Genomic DNA, 16881 nt, shown 5'->3' with positions numbered 1-16881 from the left:
TTTCTCCTGTAGTACCTAAGAGCTTGGGTGAATCTCTCTCCTTAACGTCTTCAGAATTTGCTAGGGTTCCTGGCCTGCCGAGCATTGCTCTTCCTTACCACTTACAAACATTTAAGCCAGGCACTTTTCCAGTGTTATTGAGACAGCTTTGTAGGTACTGACTCTACATATAAAGTCAACTTGTTTTTAATAACGGGCTTCTCATAACTGATTAAATTAGAATTATTTTCAAAAAGGACACTCTAGGTATGGCCCTCATGACCTAATCAGTTATCCTGGTAAAAAGGAGGTCAGATTCCTTTTGAATACTGCTGTGAAATAAAAGGAGATTCAGCACATTCCTGAATTCTGAGGGCTTAGAATCACATGCCATTTAAAAATGTCAGGGCTGGGCGCTGTGGTTTATGCCTGTAAACCCAGCACTTTGGGAGACTGAGGTGGGAGGATTGCTTAAGCCCAGGAGTTCAAGACTAGCCTGGGCAAGATGGTGAGACCTCATCTCTACAAAAAATTAGAAAATTAGCTAGGTGTGGAGATGTACAACTGTGGTCCCAGTTACACAGGGGGCTGAGTCAGGAAGATCCCTTGGGCCTAGGAGGCTGAGGCTGCAATGATCCATGTTCAAACCACTACACTCCAGCCTGGGTGACAGAGCAAGACCCTGTTGCAAAAAAAAAGAAAGAAAATTTCAGTTTACAAAAGCGGAGTACACTAAATTGGAGTCAATAGCTTATGAAGAATTTTAAAGGGCTTCCTCATATACCATAAAAATAGAACACTACATCAACAATATTCCAATAAATAAATAACCATGATTAAATTTCTCTCATCAGTTCATTCAGTCCTGTGTAATTATGCTGCTGGAAATTGGGTTGGTGGACTGCTTTCATGAATCAGTCTGTTTCCAGAAGAGAGTCCTAGAAATGCAGACTCAGTTCACTGCTATGGCTTGAAAGTTGTCTAAGCTATGTCTGCTCAGAAGCCTGTACCCATGACTCTATTTTTTGAAGAATTTATCAGTAGTCCAAAGCACCTGGTTCTTTCCATGAGGCTCTAAGACTGCCCTTTCTTGAAAACACAAATTTGGCTTCTAGTTTATAGCAGAGCCCTTGAGCAGGCATCAGAGTAGCACAGAAACTCTGTGTACATGGCCAAAGCTAAATGGTGTTTGATAAGGTTTGGCTCTGTGTCCCCGCCCAAATCTCATCTTGAATTGTAATCCTGGGGGTGATTTCCCCCATGATAGTCTCATGATAGTGAGTTCTCACAAGATCTGACAGTTTTATAAGGGGCTCTTCCCCCTTCGCTTTCTCCTCTTTCCTGCCACCATGTGAAGAAGGTCTTGTTTCCCCTTCACCTTCCAGCATCATTGAAAGTCTCCTGAGGCCTCCCCAGCCATGGAACTGTGAGTCAATTAAGCCTCTTTCCTTTATAAATTACCCAGTCTCAGGTATTTCTTTATAGCTGTGTGAAAATGGACTAATACAGTGTTAATTTATTCAATATCAGAAAGAATACAATTCTTTGTTATAGCATAGCTGCTACATTTCTTTGAAGGGGGATCATTTTTATTTGAATAAATGTAATAGAATATTCAGTGAAAAGTAATCCTTTCTTAAAGGATTGGGTGGTAGACAGAATTTAAGAAAGGATTAATTTTCACTGAATACTTTTCTGTTAGGCAGCTGCTTTTTGAAATTCTATGCATTCACAGATATATATTTTTTCCTTTGTTTCCCACATAAATAGCATACTATATGGTTTGTTGCTTTCTTTTTATGTCTGTTTTCACTTGGTATATTTTTAAGACCTTTCCATATGTGTAGAGCTTCTTCATTCTCTTTAATAGCTGTATAATGAATATACCATAGTTTATTTAACCTTTTGATGGTCAATTAACTTTGTTTGTTTGTTTGTTTGATTTTTGAGATGCAGTCTTGCTCTGTCACCCAGGCTGAAGTGCAGTGGTGTGATCTCGGATCTCAGCTCACTGCAACCTCTGCCTCCTGAGTTCACGCTATTCTCCTGTCTCAGCCTCTCGAGTAGCCGGGATTATAAGCATGTACCACCATGCCCAGCTAATTTTTGTATTTTTTTAGTAGATACGGGGTTTCGCCATGTTGGTCAGACTGGTCTCAAACTCCTGACCTCAGGTGATCTGCCTGCCTCAGCCTCCCAAAGTGCTGGGATTACAGGCATGAGCCACTGGGCCCGACCAATTAAAAATTTTTAAATCTTTTGCTATTACAAAGACTGCTCCTGTGGTTATTCTTGCACATAAGTCACTTCACAACCAAGGGGGTATATTCGTAGGATAAATACCTAGGAATAGAATTTTCAAATGTAGTTCAAGAATTGGGCTGGGGGCGGTGGCTCACATTTGTAATTCCAGCACTTTGGGAGGCTGAGGCGGGAGGATGGAGGATTACTTGGGCGCAGGAGTTTAAGACAAGCCTGGGCAACACAGGGAGACCCTGCTTCTTAAAAAAAAAAAAAAATAGCTGGGCATGTTGAGGCACACCTTTGGTCCAAGCTACTCTGGAGACTGAGCTGAGAGGATGATCTCTTGAGCCCAGGAGGATGAGTCTGCAGTGAGTTCTGATCCCACTACTGCATTCCAGCCTGGAGAACAGAGTGAGACCCTGTCTCAAAAATAATAATAAGAAGAATTAAAAATGAATTTTTAGAATATATGCTTCCTACATATATTTCTATTTTGCTTACCACTGTACCCCCAGAACTTAGAATAATATTGGCGTATTCTAGGCATTCAATACATACTAGTTGAATGAATTTATACAGCAGGAAGTTAGGTTTGTTTTTCATTCCTTCAGCAGTTATTAACAATCTGAATAATGTTACTTTTTGGGTCTGATGCTTATATGATTCTTATATCAAGCATTGCCTTTCCCAGGATATCCGATCAATCCCTGTCTCCCTCTGTTTTCCCCTCTACCACAACTCTCTCCCATCTGATTTACAGGCACCTTTTCCATAGCATACTAAGCTTGCCTTTGTCAGAGAATTTGTCACAGATTATTTACCAACTGTCTTTCCCACTAGGCTCCTTCAGGGCAGATGCATTTCTTAGAGGGCCAGCTACATAGCACATGCTTAATACTTACTGCTTATGTTTATGTAATGTAAATTTAGACGATTATCACTCTCTGGCTCTTGTCAGAGCAAATGCAAATGTTCTCCAGAGAAAAACACCTTCCAATTAGGCCCTAATATGAGCTGACAACCAAAAATCTTCAAAATAAATAAAGAACCAATCAACATGAAAAAAAGTCAACTGAAAATTAAAAATAACACATTTGGGACCTTGATATGGTTTGGATCTTTGTCCCTACCCAAATCTCATGTTCAACTGTAATCCCAGTGTTGGAGGTGGGGCCTGGTGGGAGGTGATTGGATCATGGGAATGGTTTCTAATGGTTTAACACCATCCCCCCGAACACTGTCCTTGTGATAATGAGTGAGTTTTCGCATGAGATCTGGTTGTTCAAAATTGTGTGGTGCTTCCACCCCGCACCTTTTCCTCCTGCTCTGGCCATGTAAGACTTGCCTGCTTCCCCTTCACCTTCTGCCGTGATTGTAAGTTTTCTGAGGCCTCTCCAGCTGTGCTTCCTATATAGCTTGCCGAACCATGAGCCAATTAAACCTATTTTCTTTATCAGTTATCCAGTCTAAGGTATTTCTTTATATCAATGAGACAACAGACTAACACAGACCTCAAGACTTCAGATATTAGAATGATCAGATAAACAGTACAGTTGGCCATACTCTGTTTCTGTGGGTTCAGCATCTGTGGATTCAACCAACCTCAGATGAGAAATACTCAGGGGAAAAAAAAATTCCACAAAGTTCCAAAAAGCAAAACTTGAATTTGCCACATGCAAGTAGTACCTTGAATCCACACAAATAGAGTGATATGTAGGCATCTTATTAGATATTATAAGTAATCTAGAAATGATTTAAAGTATATGGGAGAATGTGCATAGGTTATATGCAAATACTATCCTGTTTTATACAAAGGACTTGAGCATCCTTGGAGTTTGGTATCTGCAGGGGTTCCTGGAACCAGTACCCCTGCAGATACCAAGAGAAAACTGTATACAGTAACTCAATGTGAAAGATGTAAAGAAATTCGAAAAATCACACAATGGAAAACAATAGGAATCTATAAAAACAAAAAGGTAGATCTGAAAAATAATCAAATGGAATCTGAAATAGTATTTCTCAAGTTTTAACATGCATAGGAATCCTTGGGGAACTTACCAAAATGCAGAATGCGATTTGGTAGGTCTAGGATGTGACTCAGACTCTGCCTTTATAATAGCTCTCAGAGTGATTTTGATGCTGCTAGCCCATGGACTTTAAGTAGGAAAAGAATACTAGCTTATAGATAGGAATAAATTATCCAGGATGCATCACAGGAAGACAAAAAGGTGAAAAATACAAGAGGTTAAGAAATGAGAAGGATGCAACAACAAAGTGTAACATGTCAGTCAGGTTCAGTGGCTCACTCCTGTAATCCCATCACTTTGGGAGGCTGAGGCAGGCAGATGACTTGAGGTCAGGAGTTCGAGACCAGCCTGGCCAACATGGTGAAACCCTGTCTCTACTGAAAATACCAAAAAATTAGCCAGGCGTGGTGGTGCACGCCTGTAATCCCAGCTATTCAGGAGGCTGAGGCAGGAGAATCACTTGAACACATGAGGTGGAGGTTGCAGTGAGCCAAGATCGCACCACTGCACTCCAGCCTGGGCGACAGAGAGACTCCATCTCAAAAAACAACAACAAAAAAGGAAGTCTAACATGTCAACTAAAGTCCCAGAAAGGGAGAATGTTAAAAGAGAGAAGGACCACTCTACATTTGCAGGACCTGGAGCAAACTCGCAAGTGCACACCCACATACCATATAAGATACATTTAACAGTTAAAAGTTAATACCCAAGCTAATCCACAGTTAAATAAAATATGCTCTGGGCGGGGCATGGTGGCTCACATCTGTAATCCCAACACTTTGGGAGGCCAAGGTGGGTGGATTGCTTGAGGCTAGGAATTCGAAAACAGCCCGGGCAACATACTGAGACCCCCTGTCTCTACAAAACAAACACACACGCAAATTAGCCAGGCATGGTGGCACATACCTGTAGTCCTAGCTACTTGGGAGGCTGAGGTGGGAGGATCACTTGAGCCTGTGAGGTAGAGGCTGCAGTGAGCTGTGATCGCCCCACTGCACTCCAGCTTGGGAAACAGAGCAAGACCCTGTTTAAAAAAAAAAAAAAAAGGGCTGGGTGCAGTGGCTCATGCCTGTAATCGCAGCAGGTTGGGAGGCCAAGGTGGGCATATCACAAGGTCAGGAGTTCGAGACCAACCTGGCCAACATGGTGAAACCCTGTCTCTACTAAAAATACGAAAATACAAAAATTAGCCAGGCGTGGTGGCAGGCACCTGTAGTCCCAGCTACTCAGGAGGCTGAGGCAAATCACCTGAACCTGGGAGGGGGAAGTTGCAGTGAACCGAGATAGTGCCATTGCACTCCAGCCTGGGCAACAAGAGCAAGACTCTGTCTCAAAAAAAAAAAAAAGAAGAAAAAAAATGTTCTGGCAAGGCACAGTGACTCAGGCCTGTAATTCCAGCACTTTGGGAGGCCAAGAAGAGAGGATTGCTTGCATCTAGGAGTTCAAGATCAGCCTGGGCAACATAGTAAAACCCTATGTCTACAAAAAATAAAAAATTAGCTGGGCATGCTGGCATGCACCTGTATTCTCAGCTACTTAGGGGGCTGAGGTGGGAGGATCACTTGAGCCCAAAAGGTCCAGGCTGCATTGAGTGGTGATTGTGCCATTGTACTCAGCCTGGGGACAGAGTGAGACCCTGTCTCAAAAGTCTATCTATCTGTCTATCTATCTATCTCTATATTCTGTCCTCCAGTTTTCATAATTATACCTTGATGACAACCCAGAATGCCAGGTTCAAATTTAGCCAGCTTGAACTTCTTAGAGTCATGTGCTAGAAAATTACAGATTAGGAAAAGATATCTCTTGGCCTGTTCCTTTCCTTATACCACTTCAGGGTCTTGCATCACAGTGCATTTTGTACCTTTGCGTGTGGACATCCTAACCTAGACATCCAAGCTCCCTTCATACCCTGCTTACATCAATGCCTGGGCAACTCCTTGGGACATGTGGTGCACATACCAGCAAATGATCTGCCCTTTAAGGGAAGGACCCAGGGAAGATACCCAAGTCGAATTTGGAAGGGGTGTATGGGGCCATTTGGGTAGAAAAAGGCAGGGAGGGTGACCTGAAATACCATCTAATGGTGGCGAGGCTGATTCTGGGTGGGCATGTCCACTTGATTCCAGGGACTCCTTGCTGCATGTAAAGGTATGTGGCTATAGGAGGACCAGAGCAGGACCTGCCCTCTAAACATGGGCCACCAATCCACCTTACCTGTGTCTAGGAATGGTATTGTAATAGATCATGCTAGAAAATTTTTAGGAGTGATACATTCTCAAATACAGGAAGTTCATCAAATACCAGGTAAAAGAAGTAAAAGTAAATCCACAATTAGAGGCATCTTCATGAAACTGCACAAAACAGAAGACCAAGAAAAGATCTTAAAAGCAGCAAAAGAGAATTACCCACAAAGTAACAATTAGATTGACAAATTGACAGATATCTTCTCTTTTTCCTTTTTATGTGTGTCTTAAAAAAAAAAAAATATATATATATATATATATATATATATATTTAACAGTCCTGTGTGTGGAGGGTTGACTTTCAGTAGATCACAGCGAGGGAGCTGCTCTGCTCCAGAAGCAGTTCCTCCAAGAATGGTTTAGCACCAGGGACCACACAAATGAGCATTGCCTTATGGGCAAGTGGGCTGTGATATGGTTGGCTTTCTGTCCCCACCCAAATCTCATCTTGAATTATAATATCCAGGTGTTCATGGAGAGACCTGGTAGGAACTGATTGGATTAAAGAGGTGGTTTTCCTCATGTTGTTCTGATAGTGAGTTGTCACGATATCTGATGATTTTATAATTGTTTGACATTTCCTCCTACACAACACTCTTCTCTTTCCTGCTGCCTCGTGAAGAAGATGCCTACTTCCCCTTCATCTTCTGCCATGATTGGAAGTTTCCTGAGGCCTCCTAGGCATGCAGAACTGTGAGTCAATTGAACTTATTTCCTTTATAAATTGCCCAGTCTCAGGTACTTTTTTTGTTTTTGTTTTAGTTTTGAGACAGAGTCTCACTGTGTCACCCAGGCTGGAGTGCAGTGGTGTGAGCTCAGATCACTGCAACCTCGACTTCCTGGTTTCAAGCGATTCGCCTGCCTCAGCCTCCCTGGTAGCTGGGATTACAGGCACCCGCCACCATGCCTGGCTAATTTTTGTATTTTTAGTAGAGACAAGGTTTCACCATGTTGGCCAGGCTGGTCTTGAACTCCTAACCTCAAGTGATCCGCCCTCCTTCCCAAAGTGGTGGGATTACAGGTTTGAGCCACCGTACCCAGTCTAGAATCTTTAACCCACAAAGTTCTTTGAAGAGTCATCTGTGTGAAATAAAGCCATTTTCAGATAAACAAACTAACAGTTTTCTACCAACAGAAAATCTAGTGAAGTAAAATCATTAAGGAAGAGAAGATCGCTCCAGAAGGACAGTGTGCTATGCAAAAGGAAAGTGTGCTGTGCAAAAGGAAAGTGTGCTGTGCAAAAGGAAATAGTTAAATGAATTGTAACTATTGGGTAAAAAATTTGCCTATATTAGGCTGGGCGCAGTGGCTCATGCCTGTAATCCCAGCACCTTGGGAGGCCAACGCGGGCGGATCACAAGGTCAGGAGATCGAGACCATCCTGGCTAACACAGTGAAACCCCGTCTCTACTAAAAATACAAAAAATCATCTGGGCGTGGTGGTGGGCTCCTGTAGTCCCAGCTACTCTGGAGGCTGAGACAGGAGAATGGCATGAACCCAGGAGGTGGAGCTTGCAGTGAGCCGAGATCGCACCACTGCAATCCAGCCTGGGTGACAGAGCAAGACTCTGTCTCAAAACAAACAAACAAATAAAAATTGCCTATATTAGATGATGATAAGATAGTATTTATGAAGTTAACAAAAAAAATAACTAAAATACGAGAACAAGTCCAAGGAGGTTGAAACATTTGAAATGTCCTAAGGTTCTTGTACTGTTGGGAGAGAGGGTTAGGATATTAACTATACACATTTTTAATTATGCAAAGTAAATTTCAAAATAGCCACTAAATTATTGGAATTCGTAACTTCTAAACCAGAAGAAAAGAAAAAATAGAATAAGAAAAAATTAAGACACTTTTTTTTAAAGGCAAGAAAGGCCAAAACAATAAAAAACCATAGGAAAAGTGGAACAGATAGGAAGAAAAAATTTGGATGATAGAAACAAGCCCAAAATAAACAAATAATTACATGTAAATGAACTGAGGTTACTGGTTAATGATAGACCAAAAAGTCAGCCATATTTCATTTACAAGACACACTAAAACATAAGAGCACAGAAAGGTTAAAGATAAAAAGTTGAAGAAAAACTCTTAGAGGTAACTATTAACTAAAATAAATCTGTGGAAATTAACATTTAACAAAGACTTTTCAAGATAAAATGCCTTATTAGGGCTAGATATGGTCATCATTTAATGATAAAAGGGTACGCCTTGGACAATAGCTGTCTGTTGCCTATAATCCCAGCACTTTGGGAGGCTGAGGTTGGAGGATCTCTTGAACCCAGGAGTTCAAGAGCAGCCTGGGCAATAAGCGAGACCTTGTGCTTATAAATAATTTAAAAATTAGCTGGGGGTAGTGGTGCACTCCTGTGGTCACAGCTACTTGGAGGCTGAGGTGGGAGAATCTCTTGAGCCCAGGCAGTTGAGCCTGCAGCTAGCGGAGATCCAGCCTGTGTGACAGAGCAAGACCCCATTAAAAAAAAAAAGAAATTGGCCAGGCATGGTGGTGCATCATGCTGTAGTCCCAGCTACTAAGGAGGCTGACATGGGAGAATCACTTGAGCCAGGAGTTCCAGGTTACAATGAGCTATCATCTGGCCACTGCTCGCTAGCCTGAGTGACAGAGCAAACCCTGTTTCCTTTCCCTTTTTTTTAATTCCCTACAAATGAACAATAACAAAACAAAAGGCTCAACTCAACAGAACTAGATAATTTTAAATTTACATGCAGGCCAGTGTGGTAATGGCCTGTAATCCCAACACTTTAGGAGGCCGAGGCAGGAGAATTGCTTGAGTCCAGGTGTTGGAGACCACCCTGGCCAACATAGCAAGACCCCATCTCTAAAAAAGAAAAAAGTAAAATCAAACAAACAAAAAAAAACTTAAACACATTTAATAAAGTATCCCAAACTATAAATGGGAAAAATGAACAGAATTACAGGAAGAAATGAAGAAATCCATCATCATAGTACATTTAATACTGTTTCTCCCTCTCAATTATTGATAGCCAACACATGTCAGTATGTCAGGAATACTTCTCCAAATCCTTACTTAAAGCAATCAATTTTAAGAGCATAAGGTGCCAATATTTCCTAATGAGTGTTCAAAAATGCTGGTGCAGTATGAAAGACAATGCACAAACCAAAACAGCTGTAGTACACACAGCATATCCTAATTCTGTGGAAAGCTAGTAAAAGGCACACAGGCGTTTCTTTTTTGAAAGTAACTTCCAGCCGTTCCAAGACAGCCGAATAGGAATAGCTCTGGTCTGCATCTCCCAGTGTGATCCATGCAGAAGACGGGTGATTTCTGCATTTCCAACTGAGGTACATGGTTCATCTGACTGGGACTGCTTGGACAGTGGGTGCAGCCCATGGAGGGTGAGCTGAAGCAAGGTGGGTGGGGCATCGCCTCACCAAGGAAGCGCAAGGGGTTGGGGGATTTCCCTTTCCTAGCAAATGGAAGCTGTGACAGACTGCACCTGGAAAAATGGGACACTCCCACCCAAATACCACGCTTTTCCAATGGTCTTAGCAAACAGCACATCAGGAGATTATATCCCGTGCCTGGCTTGGCAGGTCCCATGCCCATGGAGCCTTGCTCACTGCTAGTGCAGCAGCCTGAGATGAACCTGAGAGGCAGCAGCCTGGCAGGGGAAAGGGCATCTGCCATTGCTGAGGCTTGAGTACGTAAACAAAGCGGCCTAAAAAGCTCGAACTGGACGGAGCCCACCGCAGCTCAGCAAGGCCTGCTGCCTTTGTAGACTCCACCTCTGAGGGCAGGGCAGAGCTGAACAAAAGGCAGCAGAAACTTCTGCAGACTTAAACATCCCTGTCTGACAGCTCTGAAGAGAGCAGTGGTTCTCACAGCACAGAGTTTGAGCTCTGAGAATGGACAGACTGCCTCCTCAAGCAGGTCCCTGACCCCCGTGTAGCCTAACTGGGAGAGACCTCCCAGGAGGGGCTGACTGACACCTCATATAGGTGGGTATCCCTCTGGGATGAAGCTTCCACAGGAAGGATCAGGCAGTAATATTTGCTGTTCTGCAATATTTGCGGTTCTGCAGCCTCCGCTGGTGATACCCAGGAAAACAGAGTCTGGAGTGGACCTCCAGCAAACTCCAACAGACCTGCAGCTGAGGGACCTGACTGTTAGAAGGAAAACTAACAAACAGAAAGGAATAGCATCAACATCAACAAAAAGGACATATACACCAAAACCCCATCTGTAGGTCACCAACATCAAAGACCAAAGGTAGATAAAACCACAAAGATGGGGAGAAACCAGAGCAGAAAATCTGAAAATTCTAAAAATCAGAGCGTCTCTTTTCTGAAGGATCACAGCTCCTTGCCAGCAACAGAACAAAGTTGGATGGAGAATGACTTTCACAAGCTGACAGAAGTAGGCTTCAGAAGGTTGGGAATAACAAACTTCTCTGAACTAAAAGAGGATGTTTGAACCCATCAGAAGGAAGCTAAAAACCTTGAAAAAAGATTAGACGAATGACTAACTAAAATAAACAGTGTAGAGAAGACCTTAAATGACCTGATGGAGCTGAAAACCATGGCACGAGAACTATGTGAGGCATGCACAAACTTAAATAGCCGATTCGATCAAGTGGAAGAAAGTGTATTAGTGATTGAAAATCAAATTAATGAAATAAAGCGAGAAAAGAAGTTTAGAGAAAAAAGAGTAAAAAGAAACAAACAAAGCCTCCAAGAAATATGGGACTATGTGAAAAGACCAAATCTACGTTTGATTAGTATACCTGAAAATCACGGGGAGAATGGAACCAAGTTGGAAAACACTCTTCAGGATATTATCCAGGAGAACTTCCCCAACCTAGCAAGGCAGGCCAACATTCAAATTCAGGAAATACAGAGAACACCAGAAGGATACTCCTCAAGAAGAGCAACTCCAAAACACATAATTGTCAGATTCACCAAGGTTGAAATGAAGGAAAAAATGTTAAGGGCAACCAGAGAGAAAGGTCAGGTTACCCACAAAGGGAAGCCCATCAGACTAACAGTGGATCTCCCAGCAGAAACTCTACAAGCCAGAAGAGAGTGGGGGCCAATATTCAACATTCTTAAAGAAAAGAATTTTCAACCCAGAATTTCATATCCAGCCAAACTAAGCTTCATAAGTGAAGGAGAAATAAAATCCTTTACAGACAAGCAAATGCTGAGAGATTCTGTCACCACAAGGCCTGCCTTACAAGAGCTCCTGAAGAAAGCACTAAACATGGAAAGGAACAACCAGTACCAGCCACTGCAAAAACATGTCAAATTGTAAAGACCATCAATGCTAGGAAGAAACGGCATTAACTAACAGGCAAAATAAACAGCTAACATCATAATGACAGGATCAAATTCACACATAACAATATTAGCCTTAAACGTAAATAGGCTAAATGCCCCAATTAAAAGACACAGACTGATAAATTGGATAAAGAGTCAAAACCCATCAGTGTGCTGTATTCAGGAGACCCATCTCACACATAGGCTCAAAATAAAGCGATGGAGGAAGATCTAACAAGCAAATGGAAAGCAAAAAAAAGCATGCGTTACAATCCTAGTCACTGATAAAACAGACTTTAAACCAACAGACATCAAGAGAGACAAAGAAGGCCATTCAATGGTAAAGGGATCTATTCAATAAGAAGGGCTAACTATCCTAAATGCATATGCACCCAACACAGGAGCACCCAGATTCATAAAGCAAGTCTTTAAAGAACTACAAAGAGACTTAGACTCCCACACAATAATAATGGGAGACTTTAACACCCCATTGTAAACATTTAGACAGATCAACGAGACAGAAGGTTAACAAGGATATCCAGGACTTGAACTCAGCTCTGCACCAAGCAGACCTAATAGACATCTACAGAACTCTCCACCCCAAATCAACAGAATATACATTCTTCGCTGGTACCACATCACACTTATTCCAAAACTGACCACATAGTTGGAAGTAAAGCACTTGTCAGCAAATGTGAATGAACAGAAATCACAACAAACTGCCTCTCAGACCACAGTGCAATCAAATTAGAACTCAGGATTAAGAAACTCACTCAAAACCACACAACTACGTGGAAACTGAACATCCTGCTCCTGAATGAGTACTAGGAAAATAACGAAATGAAGGCAGAAATAAAGATGTTCTTTGAAACCAATGAGAACAAAGACACAATGTACCAAATTCTCTGGGAAACATTTAAAGCAGTGTGTAGAGGGAAATTTATAGCACTAAATGCCCACAGGAGGAAGCAGGAAAGATCTAAAATCGACACCCTAATGTCACAATTAAAAGAACTAGAGAAGCAAGAGCAAACACAGTCAAAAGCTAGCATAAGGCAAGAAATAACTAAGATCACAGCAGAACTGAAGGAGATAGAGACCCAAAACACCCTCCAAAAAAAATCGATGAATCCAGGAGCTGGTTTTTTGAAAACATCAACAAAATTGATAGACCACTAGCAAGACTAATAAAGAAGAAAAGAGAGAAGAATCAAATAGATGCAATTAAGAAAGATGAAGTGGATATCACCACCGATCCCACAAAAATACAAACTACCATCAGAGAATACTATAAACACCTCTACGCAAATAAATTAGAAAATCTAGAAGAAATGGATAAATTCCTGGACATATACAGCCTTCCAAGACTAAACCAGGAAGAAGTTGAATATCTGAATAGACCAATAACAGGCTCTGAAATTAAGGCAATAATTAACAGTCTACCAACCAAAAAAAGTCCAGGACCAGACGGATTCACAGCCGAATTCTACCAGAGGTACAAAGAGGAGATGGTGCCATTCCTTCTGAAACTATTCCAAACAACAGAAAAAGAAGGAATCCTCAACTGATTTTATGAGGGCAGCATCATCCTGATACCAAAGCCTGGCAGACACACAACAAAAAGAGAATTTTAGACCAATTTCCTTGATGAACATGGATGAAAAATCCTCAATAAAATACTGGCAAACCGAATCGAGCAACACATCAAAAAAGGTTATCCACCACGATCTAATAGGCTTTATCCCTGGGATGCAAGTCTTGAATCAATAAATGTAATCCATCACATAAACAGAACCAAGGACATAAACTCATGATTATCTCAATAGATGCAGAAAAGGCCTTCGGCAAAATTCAACAGCCCTTCATGCTAAAAACTCTCAATAAACTAGGTATTGATGGAATGTATCTCAAAATAATAAGAGCTATCTATGACAAACCCACAGCCAATATCATACTGAATGGGCAAAAACTGGAAGCATTCCCTTTGAGAACTGGCACAAGACAGGGATGCCATCACTCACCACTCCTATTTAACATAGTGATTGCCAGGGCAATCAGGCAGGAGAAGGAAATAAAGGGTATTCAATTAGGAAAAGAGGAAGTCAAATTGTCCCTGTTTGCAGATGACATGATTGTATATTTAGAAAACCCCATTGTCTCAGCCCAAAATCTCCTTAAGCTGATAAGCAACTTCAGCAAAGTCTCAGGATACAAAATCAATGTGCAAAAATCACAAGCATTCCTAAACACCAATAACAGACAAACAGAGAGCCAACTTATGAGTGAACTCCCATTCACAATTGCTTCAAAGAGAATAAAATACCTAGGAATCCAACTTACAAGGGATGTGAAGGACCTCTTCAAGGAGAACCACAAACCACTGCTCAATGAAATAAAAGAGGATACAAACAAATGGAAGAACATTCCATGCTCATGGGTAGGAAGAATCAATATCATGAAAATGGCCATACTGCCCAAGGTAATTTATAGACTCAATGCCATCCCCATCAAGCTACCAATGACTTTCTTCACAGAATTGGAAAAAACTACTTTAAAGTTCATATGGAACCAAAAAAGAGCCCACATTGCCAAGTCAATCCTGAGCCAAAAGAACAAAGCTGCAGGCATCATGCTACCCGACTTCAAACTATACTACAAGGCTACAGTAACCAAAACAGCATGGTACTGGTACCAAAACAGAAATATAGACCAATGGAACAGAACAGAGCCTTCAGAAATAATGCCGTATATCTACAACTATCTGATCTTTGACAAACCTGACAAAAACAAGCAATGGGGAAAGGATTCCCTATTTAATAAATGGTGCTAGGAAAACTGGCTAGATATATGTAGAAAGCTGAAAGTGGATCCCTTCCTTATACCTTATACAAAAATGAATTCAAGATGGATTAAAGACTTAATTGTTAGAACCTAAAACCATAAAAACCCTAGAAGAAAACCTAGGCAATACCATTCAGGACATAGGCATGGGCAAGGACTTCATGTCTAAAACACCAAAAGCAATGGCAACAAAAGCCAAAATTGACAAATGGGATCTAATGAAACTCAAGAGCTTCTGCACAGCAAAAGAAACTACCATCACAGTGAACAGGCAACCTACAGAATGGGACAAAATTTTTGCAATCTACTCATCTGACAAAGGGCTAATATCCAGAATCTACAATGAACTCAAACAAATTTACAAGAAAAAAAACAACCCCATCAAAAAGTGGGCAAAGGATATGAACAGACACTTCTCAAAAGAAGACATTTATGCAGCCAAAAAACACATGAAAAAATGCTCATCATCACTGGCCATCAGAGAAATGCAAATCAAAACCATAACGAGATACCATCTCACACCAGTTAGAATGGCAATCATTAAAAAGTCAGGAAACAACAGGTGCTGGAGAGGATGTGGAGAAATAGGAACACTTTTACTGTTGGTGGGACTGTAAACTAGTTCAACCATTGTGGAAGTCAGTGTGGCAATTCCTCAGGGATCTAGAACTAGAAATACCATTTGACCCAGCCATCCGATTACTGGGTATATACACAAAGGATTATAAATCATGCTGCTATAAAGACACATGCACATGTATGTTTATTGCGGCACTATTCACAATAGCAAAGACTTGGAACCAACCCAAATGTCCAACGATGATAGACTGGATTAAGAAAATGTGGCACATGTACACCATGGAATACTATGCAGCCATAAAAAAGGATGAGTTCATGTCCTTTGTAGGGACATGGATGAAGCTGGAAACCATCATTCTGAGCAAACTATCGCAAGGACAAAAAACCAAACACCCCATGTTCTCACTCATAGGTGGGAATTGAACAATGAGAACACAGGGACACACGAAGGGGAACATCACACATCGGGGACGGTTGTGGGGTCGGGGGAAGGGGGATGGATAGCATTAGGTGATACACCTAATGCTAAATGACGAGTTAATGGGTGCAGCACACCAACATGGCACATGTATACATATGTAACAAACCTGCACGTTGTGCACATGTACCGTAAAACTTAAATAATAATAATAAAAATCAAAATAAAATAGAAGTTGAAGAAAAGGAAGAAAAACAAAGTCAGGAAACAACAGAAGCTGGATAAGATGTGGAGAAATAGGAACACTTTTACATTGTTGGTGGGAGTGTAAAGTAGTTCAACCACTGTGGAAGACAGTGTTGTGATTCCTCAAGGATCTAGAACTAGAAATAGCATTTGACCCAGTGATCCCATTACGGGGTATATACCCAAAGATTATAAAGACACATGCACACGTATGTTTACTGGGCACTATTCACAATAGCAAAGACTTGGATCCAACTCAAATGTCATCCACGATAGAGTGGATTAAGAAAATGTGGCACATAGACACCATGGAATACTATGCAACCATAAAAAAGGATGAGTTCATGTCCTTTGTGGGGTCATGGATGAAGCTGGAAACCATGATTCTGAGCAAAGTATCACAAGGATAGAAAACCAAACACCGCATATTCTCACTCATAGGTGGGAATTGAAGAATGAGAATACCTGGACACAGGGCAGGGAACATCACACACAGGGGCCTGTCATGGTGTGGGGGGAGGGGGGAAGGACAGCATTAGGAGAAATACCTAATTTAAATGATGAGTTAATGGGTGCAGCAATCCAACCTGGCACATGTATATCCATGTAACAAACCTGCACGTTGTATACATGTACCCTAGAACTTACAGTATAATTTTTTTAAAAAAAGTAACTTCCAATATTTTTACTATTAGCACTCTCCAAAGAAGTGTTTGTGGTGGCGGTGGTGGTGGTGGGGAAGGTGGCCTGTGTGTGTGGCGAGGAGAGGGGCCGGGTACAGGGCTGGACCTTGAGATAGATAAGGCAAACAGGAAGGAAATGTGAACATTTCATTAATATTCATTTAAAAAATATTCATTGAACACTTACTACGTGTAAGCAGGCACTCTACTAATTAACAGCCATTTCAGATTTTCAGAGTGCAAATGGCCTCAAGAACAAATGATTTATTTTTTTGAGACATGGTCTCGTTCTGTCTCACACCCTGCAGTGCAGTGGCATTAT

The sequence above is a fragment of the Pan troglodytes genome, chromosome 1 (genome assembly GCF_028858775.2).
Source record: "Pan troglodytes isolate AG18354 chromosome 1, NHGRI_mPanTro3-v2.0_pri, whole genome shotgun sequence".
NCBI lineage: Eukaryota > Metazoa > Chordata > Mammalia > Primates > Hominidae > Pan > Pan troglodytes.
Note: the sequence above shows the minus strand (reverse complement) of the source record.